Source organism: Silene latifolia, chromosome 3 (genome assembly GCF_048544455.1).
Source record: "Silene latifolia isolate original U9 population chromosome 3, ASM4854445v1, whole genome shotgun sequence".
Classification (NCBI taxonomy): domain Eukaryota; kingdom Viridiplantae; phylum Streptophyta; class Magnoliopsida; order Caryophyllales; family Caryophyllaceae; genus Silene; species Silene latifolia.
Genome location: NC_133528.1, coordinates 38,883,071 through 38,895,010, shown reverse-complemented (window position 1 = coordinate 38,895,010; position 11,940 = coordinate 38,883,071). Strand labels below are relative to the sequence as shown.

Below are 11,940 nucleotides of genomic sequence, written 5' to 3'. Positions count from 1 at the left end.
TGATGAAGCGTTTATAGTACGTGATAGTGGGTATGATGTGGTGATGGTAATGTTTTCCCAAATAGTTGGTATTAGTGGTTGATCTAAAGAGCTCATGAGTCTTGGGTTTGGTAATAATGATAATTAGTAAGTTTTGATTTTATTGTAATGGTTGTCAAAATAGAATTTGGTAAATGTGATAGATGAATGGTTGAATGCTTCCGTGATATGGCCTAATTAAGTTGAGTAAGCTAGTTGATAATTGTTGTGACATGGTTAAATTGTTAGTATGTTTGGATGATAAAGAAAGGTTAAATGTTGGATGAATGCTTAGAGTGATATGATTAGTATTTGTATTGTCAAAGTTACAATTGCATGATTAGAAGTTATTTTGTTGTAGTCACAATTGTATGATTAGAAGTAAACGAAACGTGTTGAAAGTATGCATGAGAAAGCTAAAAGTTTAGTCATTTGGTTGCGTAATGGTTGTTACAGAATGAAATGAAAGAGTTGAATGAAGTAATATGTTTGTTATAATTGATAAGTTGTACTTGTGTAGTAGTAATACATTGTGAATAAGTATAATAATCTGTGACGATTTCCGAATTTATTTTGGAATTGACACGCGTTGTTGTTTTGCAGGAACCTTTAGTTAAGCTCATAATTTCGGATCATGTACCTAGCCTTACTTGACCGAGTACGAGTGCCTACTAGACCGATTAGACCCCCATTCGATCTAGTTTAGGAGGTATGAGATCGAAAAGTTGGATCTGCCAACGAAAAACTCGATCGAGCAACTCCAACTCGATCGAGTGGAGGCCACTCGATCGAGTAACCTGCTTACTCGATCGAGTAAGCTACAGTACCGCTGAAACACGGGATTTTATACCCTTTCTCCACAATTCTTTCTTTCTTATTCATCATTCAATCAAAACCCTAGCATCCTATTTCTCTCTTGTGCTCTCAAAACTTTGTGATTTTTGTGCTTGAATCTTGGTGTTTCATTTGCTTAATTCGTTTTCCTTGCTTGCCAATTAATTAAGGTATGAATGTTTATCCTATTTTGATGATTTTCATTAATTAGAAGCATGTAGGGTGTTGGTAATTGTTGGAAAATCGATTTATATGGGTTAAATTTTGCCTCTCATTGTTGTAATATGATCTAGATGTTTCCCATTTATGATTATTGTTGTTAGCTATGCATAAATTGAATAAAATTGGGGGTTTATATGACTCGAATTTTCTAGGGTTTGAGAAATTGAATTGATTTTTGGTTGTCCACTGTATGTAAAAGGATAAAAATGGAGTAATATATGTTGTATATATCATGTTTAGAGTTGATTTTGATGGTTTTCACTCAAAATTTTGCCCTAAAACTCCATCTTAAAAGTGCCCTAAACTGAAATTCGTTTTATTTATGGTGAAATCTGTTTGTTGGGAAAGCTAATTTGAATGTCAAGTCTTCAAAATTAGTATTGATAATGCAAAAGAATGCCAAATACGTCAAAATTTTTCTTGTAATTTTGGATTTGTTGGTGATAGTGTGTACTTAGATGATTCTTTTATGATCAAACATGTATGCTTTGTATGTTTTAGTGTATATGTGGTGGTATATTTTAATTGTATACTGAAACAGATGCCGAGACTGAACATAGGAACCAGACAGAGTAAGAGGGGTAGTACCCGTCCGTGTTATTTGTGGACTTCACCCAAAGAAAGAAGTTTGTGGCTTTACATGCTCGTAAGATGAGACCGACCCGCTGCATTGACACGACCCTCTTGGATGATCTGGGTATTGAGACTGATGTCAGGCACATCTTTGAGACCTTGGGGTTGACCGAACTTTATCGCCTACGAAAGCATTCGTATGCCTTTCTGACCATCGAGTTCATGAGCTCGTTTAAATACGAGCCGGTGGAACATACTGTGGAGTTCCGCCTCATAAATACCAGCTTTGTCTTGACCATGGACATGTTTGATTCTCACCTTGGCTTGGTTGAGCCTGCCAAGGGAGCCCTTCGTGACATACCGACCAAGTGTGGGGTTAGCAGTCTTATGCCTTGTATCACCGGGAAAACAGCTCCCACTGCTCCCACTGCTCCCACTGCTAGTAACATGTTAATTAATGATGTGCAACATGTCACTTTGAAAATCTTTCTTCGTGCTTTGTCGTGCCTCCTCTACGAGAGATCGGATGTGAATAAGTTGAACTCACATGAGTTGATGCTTGTGATGGCGTACCTTAACCCCGAGCGGACTAGGAGAGTGACCTTTAGTGCTCCCGCCATAGTGTGTGCCAGTCTAGCTTTGATGGCCTCGTCTGACACTAGGATCCTGAGTTGTGGTGTCGGTCGGGTTTACTATTTTTCGGTTACTGGTCGTTAGAAGCACCTAGACCAAAACACAATTTATAACTTCACAAACAACTCTACAATTAGTAAAGAGGCAAGTAAAGGTCGGATCGCAAGGGACGGGAATTGAGATGAGATTTCTATTGCAACTAGTGGTGTCTTAAGGGTGTCACAATTGGGGGTTGATGTAGAAGATCACTAGACTAAATAGCAATGAAAGTAAACAAGCAAGATGAATTAAAAGGGATGTAAACAATTGATAAAAGGCACTAGGGTGTCATGGGGTCATAGGGGATTCATGGGAATTGATCATACAAACATATTCTCAAGTTATAAGCAAGCAATTATTGTTGTGATGGATCGAGTTGGTTTATATCTTATAATCCTATGAAAGTTTGGGTCCCGGAGCCGAATCGATTAGATTGTACAACACCTACAAGCCGACTTAATCTTCCCTACTCAACAATATGCATGGTCTCTAATGAGACTCGAGTTGGTTTATGTCTTACAAGTCTCATTGAAAAGATAGGTGATGGGTAAAAAATGCGAGGATTCATAGGCTCACATTTCATCAAACATAACATGTGCATAAGCTGAGATCACAACAAGCAAGCAAATAAACTATGAAAGCATATTAATTTAAGTATGAATCATCCCCCATGTTGGTTTCCCCTAATTACCCATTAACCCTAGCTAAGGTAACTACTCACTCATTATCATGTTGAGCATGCTAGCAAGGTTGTCAATCATACCAACAAAGTGAAACATGATGAATAAATGAAAGTGATTAACAATAATTAAAGAGGGATTAAGAGAAATATACCTACTAATGATTCCAATAATAAAGCAAAGAATAAAAGAAGTACTTGAATGCTTGATTGAGAGGTTGTCAATCTCCCAATAATAACCCAAAATAAAGGATGAACAAGAGAGAGATTAAGGAAATAAAACTTGTATTAAAACTTGAGTAAATGTTGATTACAAGATTAAAGAGAGATTTGATTGATATTAACTACTCTAAAGATTGCTAAGAAGAACATGCTCTTCTAATTAGACTAATGGGGTATTTATAGTGGGGATTAGGTGCATGAATTAGGGTTAACTAAGGGTTTAAATGACGATTAAGTCCCTTGTTGAGGAAACGCCGGTCTCTTTTGGAAGACTCCGGTCTCTAGGGAGACTCCGGTCTCTAGAAAAAGATGTGCATCCTTCCTTGAAGCTTGAAGAAGACGAAATGGGACTGTCTGGGAATCCGGACGTCTTTAGCACGGGACGGGCGGATTTAGCGGTCTCTGCCCGGGCGTCCAGGTGGTGAAGACGGGCGTCTTCTGGAGCTTTTGCCCGAGCGTCTTGGGGGTGAAGACGCACGGATTGTGGGGTGAAGACGGGCGTCTTCTAGGCAATCCGCAGGGATTTTCAGGCAGTCTTGTTCCTTCTTCTTTTCTTCCTTTTTCTTCATAAAATCTTTGGGGATTTCCTCGGGGATGCAAGGATCTTTTCTCATCATTGCGCATCTACTATAGTATGTACAACGGCCTTCTAATCTTGTCTCTCCTTGATGCTTGGTCATTGAATTCAATCAATTTAGCCTCATTTTGCCATGAAAATGCAAGGTTTGCACTCCTTTCCTACCAAGGGATCAAAACCTCAAAGAATATGCAAAACAAAAAACTAAAGACAATAAATGACCCAAATATGCACTAAAAAGCATGGGAACAAGGCTAATTCGGGGACTAAATATGCTCTAATTATGGTCACATCAAATATCCCCAAACCGAACCTTTGCTCGTCCCGAGTAAAGAGGTGACAAAGACTGGGACCGTTTTTAAACTAACCTAATAACATAGCCGATATGAGACAATTAGCGGGTCTCACTCCACCCCTTCAACTCACAACAAGACAACCATGAGGTAGGATGCTTTCTTGCAAGGCAAGGTGGGTCTTGTCAAAATGGCGACACATCCAAACATTAAGCACACAAAATCAAATAATGGATGCATCTACAAAAGAATAGCCACTTTTCTCATCTAAGTGGCGGAAATTATCTACAAGGGAAGCAATTAAAGGGTACACACTCCTTCATAGATGCAATTTCTTCAAACTACTAAGCCTAGAAGGATACCAATAAATCACCTCCAAGTTGTGTCAAGCTATGGTACCTTTGTCCTCAATCGTTAAATGCTTTTGTCAAGAGTAGACTCCCTATGGCGTTAGAAACACTGGAGGATCGCATAATTCCTCTTCTTGCCTAGACAAGAAGAAGGGTCGTCCCCTCTCTACCATGCACAAAAATGGATACGATGGATAAAGGGATCACTAGATATTTGAGTTTCATTTTGGGAGTTTGCTTTTGTTTTTGTTTTTCCCCCCCAATTTCTTGTGGCATTTGACATTTGAGAACACTTCCTTGCCATTTCTTTTTGATTTTTGGCATTTCAATACTTGACAACTTTCAACTTTTCTTTGCATTTCTTTTGAAAATTTTCAAAGTCACCCCATATGTAGTGAGGGTGGCTTATATTTGAAGCTTTAGGAGTTCTATTTTTGCTCCTCTTTTCATTTGATGCATTTTTTTTGCAAACTTTCTTTCACTTTTCATTTCATTGAACTCAAATTGATTTATTTTTGTGCCGATTCCCTTTGATGACAAAAATGTGGTAGAACATGGATGATGGATGGATGCATAGTTTCAAGGGTCACCTTGGAATAAACGGTAGCCAATGAGTTATCACACCACAAGGTACTCATGACTAGGCCTTAATCCATGCGTCAAAGGATACTAGCATGACACATCCTAGGGTGTTTTAAAAGTATTCTAACAAGCAAAGTCTTAAGAAGAAAAAGCATTTACTAGGGCCTATATACACTTGTCAAACTTCCCAAGTAGACGGTTTCACAAAATTTTCTAACATGCAAACTACATGCCATGATGCAACTACCATATAAACATCCTAATGCAAATGATTCTACCAACTAATATGACATATAAACTAAATGCAAGTCCTAAGTTCACATTGTTATACCGCATCAATCAAAATAAAGCCACATAGTCATTAACATAAACAGGAAAAAGGAGATTGGAAAGATCATACCATGCGGTCTTCAATATCCTCATTCTCGGATGTGGCGTAGTCGATCAATGTGAACAAGGATAGAACAAATACAATATATACAACAATATATACATGACTACACTACAAAGGAAATGAACTTGTTTTTGGTTTTTCAATTTTTTCAAATTTTTATGGTTTTTCAAATTTTTTGATTTTTTTGGATTTTTGAATAAAAGTTAAGTTAGAATTCCCCATCCCCACACTAATATGGGCATTGTCCTCAATGGCCAAAATGATGGGAAATCATGCAAGCATGATGCATGAATTCTACTCTAAATGCAAGCTACATTAATCTACACTACATGATGCATGGGTTTTTGTTTATGTCGGAGAGCGTAATTTAGATTACCTCCCGTTGCGTATGCATGTACTTCCCCAAACCGAGTTAGACATTATTTCTAATGTCCTAGAGTTGGGGTAGTTCATGCACAAAAGATGCAATGCATGAAACTAAATTTGTCATTTTGGATTTTCAAAAGTGGGAACAATGAAATAAGAACACCTAAATGGGGCCGAGGTGTTAGTCCTCTATGTTGCTAGGACTCTCCAACCATGATCAAGATAAAGTAAATAAAACAAAGAAAGAAGTAGACAAACCTCAAGAGGGTAGGAGCCTCCAAACTTGCTAGTCTTCCACCATATCATCATTATCATCATCTTCCTCAATAGAAGTGGACTCATCACCACTTCCCTCTTCACTTTCTTGCTCACTTTCTTCATCATCCTCTTCTTCTTCATTAGCCTCTTCCTCAATGCTATCAACAACCTCATCACCGACAACCTCATCGTCACCCGGAATCTCACCCCTAGATGCACTCGGAAAGAAGACTTCCCTATCCGCCCAAGTAGGCAAAAGACATGAAGGATCAAGTAGTCCTTGCCTAGCTAAATGAAGGAGGGGTGGATATTGGGCTAAGTAAGCATCTTCCCGATCCTTAAAAGCTTGCTTGTGCATCTCTTGCATAAGTAGAGTCATGTAGTCATTGCTTGCTTTAACACCTTCGGGTTTGAACTCTTGATACTTGAATGGATAGGGTGGTGTGACAATGGAAGAGGAGGGCATTTCAATTTCACCCCTTTGTTGACGGATGATGTATTCGGCTTCTTTTGAGAGGGGAAGAAGGTAGTTGGTCCGATGGACACTCAAACGGCATATCTTGGAAGGCAAAGTAAAAGATATAGCCTCATTGGTGAGCCACCCATACTTGGTGTCAAGAAGGTTATGAGTGACCCACTTGTACTTGTTAATCATGGCATACATGTCAATGAGATGACCCCCCTTTTTCGCCACATACTTGCTATCCTTGTTGAATTTCGGATCAAAGTACTTAGCCAAAAGAGTGACTAGACCTCCATTTACAATAACGGTGGTACCTTGCTTTCCACAATCAACATTTAGCCATCTTTCCACAAAAAGCCTTAGAGAATTGTAAGGCTTGGTGAATTCCCTTCCAATATTTAAGGCCGACTCAAGAAGAACACAATCGAGCTTGGTAAAGTGGTTAGTGTCTTTTCTTGCAATGATGGTATTCCCGATAACCTTGTGCCACACTCTAATGCCCGGATGGTGGACTAATAGAGCGCGACTAGCATGGTAGTTCTCAAATTTCCTTCCGGAAATCGCCTCCCAAAGAGGAGTGGGGTCATACTTTCCGGGATTCTTGAAATAACTAGGTGAATCACTAAGACCCAATGCTTTACCCAATTCATCAAAGGTGATGCACCTACTCACATTAGCAAGGCGGAACTCGATGTTTTCTCTAGTCTCTACCTTAGTAACTTTCAAAGAACTCAAGAATTCTAAGGTAAGGGAGGGGTATGTCAATTCTCTTGTAGCAAACAATTTTCCCAACCCCATGGCTTCAAAGAAGGCTTTCGTTTGTTCAAGGACACCCAACTTGTTCAAGGCATCTTCACATATGAACTTGGTGTATAGAAATGATTTTGTAGCATACTTGGCAAATGTATCCCTATGGGAGTTAGAAATGAAAATTACCTCCGGATAGTTCGATAGTTGAGCAATTTCCGGAGTTGTTGATGTTGTTGCTTCCAAGGGAGGTTGTTGTTGTTGCACTTCCAAGTTTGAGCTAGCTACCACCATAGCCAATGAGGCTTTCTTTGCTTGAAGACTCTTTTGTCTTTTTGAGAGTGCCTTTGCCTTAGGTGCCTTTGTTGCTCCTTTTGTCCTTGCCATTGATGATTTAACCAAGAAAAGAGTGAAAATCTTCAATTTCCAAGTATACCCAATCGATTTTAAGGTGAAAGGCTTTGCCTTTATAATTTCAAAAATCGACTCAAAGGTTGAAGATTTTGGTGCTTGGTTTGATTTTTGTTGAAAGAGGAGTGATTAATTGTTGTTAAAAGGAAGTTTTGATTTGATTTTGATGAATGTGGTTGAGGAAATCTTGTTTTGGTGATGGAGAGGATGAGGGTTTTGAGTTTTGGGGTTTATGGGTAGTGTTTTGAATGAAGAAATGAATGGGGGATGGGGTATTTAAAATACCCGAAAAATTTGAAATAGCAGGGGAAGACGGGCGTCTTTCCATCGGGACGCTCGGATTCTGCCTGTTTTGGTTTGAGAATTCTCCCCTAAACACGGGCGTCATTCAGCAAAGACGCTCGGATTTATCGACTGCGGGACAGGCGTCTTCTGCTGAAGACGGGCGGATTCTCAGACAGTGAGATTACTTGTTTTTCACAGGCAAAAAGACGGGCGTCTTTCCTTTTAGGACGGGCGGATTTCTGAAGACGAGCGTCTTCTCCTCCAGGACGCTCGGATTCTTCAACAGTCCCAAAATTTCAAAATTTCAGCTCAGATGGACGGGCGGATTTCGACAAAGACGCCCGGATTGCCTGAAGACGGGCGGATTCCCATGAAGACGCTCGGATTCTTCCCCTTTTACCCGGATTCAGTTCCATCCGTGCACTTGCATATCCCTTGTCATTTCCCATTCTTCAAGTCCCGTGTTCTTCATTGTAGGGGCACTACTAAGGCATGAATAGCCTAGGCAATTGCTATCCCCACACTAAGCTAAAGCACTACACATCAATTGAATCATTAGTCCCTCCCTCACTTCTCTCAAAAATGATAATTATCTTGATCAAGGCATAAAAATAAAAAAATGACAAAAAATGTAATGTAAGAATTAAAATGCGAGTTATGGAGTTAGAAATATTTACAAATGGTGGTTTAGGGAGGACTCCACCAAACTCTCATCCTTAGTGAGATGTCATGGGGGCATGTCCAAGGTGGTGTTGATGTTGCTCAACACCTTGAAGAAGTAATCAAAAGCTTGTTCATTATCATGATAAAGGTCTTCGATAGACCTTTGCCCTTGTTGTCGGTCTTGATCGATAGCATTACCAATATAGGGATTGAAAATCCCTTCAAACTCATCGTCCCAAAGACCACAAACTTCATCTACTTGATCACTAAAGATCTCTTGAGTTGATAGAGACAACTCTCCCACTTTCTTGTCTTGGCCAATGAGGCCATCCTCTTCATTGCTTGACTTTGGCGAGCTTTTCAAGCTCTCTTTGTTACAATTCACTTGCTCTTTGAATGGAGCATCTTGAATTTTCTTCTTCCATTGGAATTCCGACTTCTTCCTATCATCCTTCCGGCTATAATGATCAACCATAAAACATGGTTCATGCAAACGGGGAGCTCTCATGGTCTTGTCAAGATTGAAAGTTATGCTCTCATCTCCCACTTTTAGAGTGAGCTCTCCATGCTTCACACCAATCACCGCACCCGCAGTGTGTAAGAAAGGTCTTCCTAGAATGATTGGAATGTTGGAGTCTTCTTCCATGTCAACAATGACAAAGTCCACCGGGAAGAAAAATTTCCCAATTCTTACGGGAACAACTTCCCATATCCCTAATGGTGTCTTCGTCGATCTATCGGCCATTTGGAGTGTGATATTGGTGTATTTAAGCTCTCCCATCCCCAACCTTTTACTCACCGAGTACGGCATAACACTCACACTAGCCCCTAGATCACATAAGGTTTTGTTGATCGTGGTTTCGCCAATGGTACACGGTATTGAGAAGCTTCCTGGATCCTTGAGTTTTGGGGGTGAACTCACTTGAAGTATTGCGCTACTCACCTTAGTGAAGGCGATAGTCTCAAGCTTCCGGATCGACTTCTTCTTCGTGAGGATATTTTTCATGTATTTTGCATAGGCCGGCACGTGATTGATTAATTCCGTGAAAGGAATTGAGACTTCCAAATTCTTCACAATTTCCATAAATTTTCCAAGTTGGTCATCAAATTTGGGCTTGGCTTGACGACTCGGAAAAGGAAGTCTAATCACAATGGGCTCCTTCTCCTTGACCTTGCCTTCATTTTTCTTTGAAATTTCTTCTTTTAATGGTTCTCCATCCTTGGAGTTTTGCACAATTTCATCTTTGTCACTAGCTTCCACAACTTCATCCTTAACTTGCTTCTTCGGTGCTTCATACCTTGTACCACTCCTCAAGTGAATGGCACTAACCGTTTCATGTCTTGGGGGATTACATTGAGGTGGTAATTGCCCCTTTTGTCTTTGTGAGCTTGAAGATGCTAGTTGAGTCAATTGGGTTTCCAACATTTTGGTCTGAGCTAGGATGTTGTTGATGGTGATTTCCTTTGCTTGACTATCCTTTTGCATTTGAATGAAAAACTCTTGTTGATTCTTTTGCATTTGGAGGACCGCTTTTTGAACATCAAAACCTTGGTCATTTTGTTGATTGTATGGAGTTTGATTTTGGTAACCTTGGTTTTGGTTGTAAAAGGGTCTTTGATTTTGGTTTCTCATGGGAGGTGGGGTGTATGTTGGTTGAGGGTTTTGAACATTTTGGCTTTTGTATGAGAGATTTGGATGGAATTTGTTATTTTCATTGTAAGAGTTTGAATAAGGGGTACCACTCTTGTATCCTTGGAAAGCATTCACTTGTTCATTTGTGCCCCTACATTCACCTTGGTCATGTCCCAAAGTTCCACAATTCTCACATATCCCACTTGGGATTGATGAAGATGCCGTCATGGCATTAAGATGATGCTTTGGTGATTTTGAGGCTTCTTCAAGTCTAGCCATAGCTTTTTCAAACTTCAAATTGATGGTATCAATGTGAGCACTAAGTTAAGCACCCAATTGAGTAATGGAGTCCACTTCATGCTTTCCTCCTCTATTAGCCTTGCGAGGTCTACTATATTATGAGTTATGGACCGCCATTTCCTCAATTTTGTTCCAAGTTTGATTGTCATCAACTTCGGTGAACATTCCATTTGATCCCATGTTGAGAATGTTCCTTGAATCTTCATAAAGACCGTTCCAAAATTGTTGTACCAAGAACCACTCGCTAAGTCCATGGTGAGGACATGAGCGACAAATTCCCTTAAACCGCTCCCAAGCTTCATACAAATATTCTTCATCCCTTTGCTTAAAGCCCGTGATTTGACCTCTTAGCATGTTAGTCTTTTCCGGTGGATAGAACTTTTTGTAGAAAGCTAGAGCCAACTTCTTCCAAGAATCAATTCCAAGAGAAGCCTTATCAGGGCCTTTCAACCATTGTTTTGCGGTGCCAATTAGAGAAAAAGGAAATAAGACCCCTCGAATTTGGTCTTGAGTTACACCGGTTTGAGAAATCGCATCACAATAGTCACAAAAAGTCTCCATATGAGAATGAGGGTCTTCACTAGGCATCCCCCAAAATTGGCTTCTTTCGACTAATTGGATAAATGCGGATTTGGAAATAAAATTTCCGGTTAGATGTTGTGGTGTCGGAGTACCATTGGGTAGGTTCCCCTCGGTGGGTACGGAATGTGATGAAAACTTAGGCATTGTGGGTTGATTTTGTGTTGGATTTTGTGTTGGGTTCTCCTCACCTTCTCTTGCAAAAGGGTTGATGAACTCAATAGTATTTGGTTGAATATCAACAACCTACCAATACCTCTCAAAGTTCTCCTAGCAAGTCTCCTATTGGTTGTCAAAGTCCTTTCAATTTCGCGATCAAAGGGTAACAAGTCACCTTGTGACCTTCTAGACATGCAAAATATCAAACAACTCGAAAACAATTAGAACAAACCTTGAGGAGTTTTACTTCCCCAAGGCAAAGAAAGACACAACTAATAACAATATAGGAAAATCTAAATCAAGTTAACACCGTCCCCGGCAACGGCGCCATTTTTGGTCGGGTTTACTATTTTTCGGTTACTTGTCGTTAGGAGCACCTAGACCAAAACACAATTTATAACTTCACAAACAACTCTACAATTAGTAAAGAGGCAAGTAAAGGTCGGAACCCAAGGGATGGGAATTCAGATGAGATTTCTATTGCAACTAGTGGTGTCTTAAGGGTGTCACAATTGGGGTTTGATGTAGAAGATCACTAGACTAAATAGCAATGAAAGTAAACAAGCAAGATGAATTAAAAGGGATGTAAACAATTGATAAAAGGCACAAGGGTGTCATGGGGTCATAGGGGATTCATGGGAATTGATCTTACAAACATAT

General features: G+C 39.8%; 1 non-coding gene across 1 annotated transcript; it reads left to right on the top strand.

Moving 5' to 3' along the window:
• Positions 1-10,789: 10,789 nt before the first annotated feature.
• On the top strand, positions 10,790-10,896 carry LOC141650631 (small nucleolar RNA R71). Its single transcript, XR_012546652.1, has one exon. It is a non-coding gene; the product is annotated as a small nucleolar RNA R71 (small nucleolar RNA).
• The last annotated feature ends 1,044 nt before the right edge of the window (positions 10,897-11,940 follow it).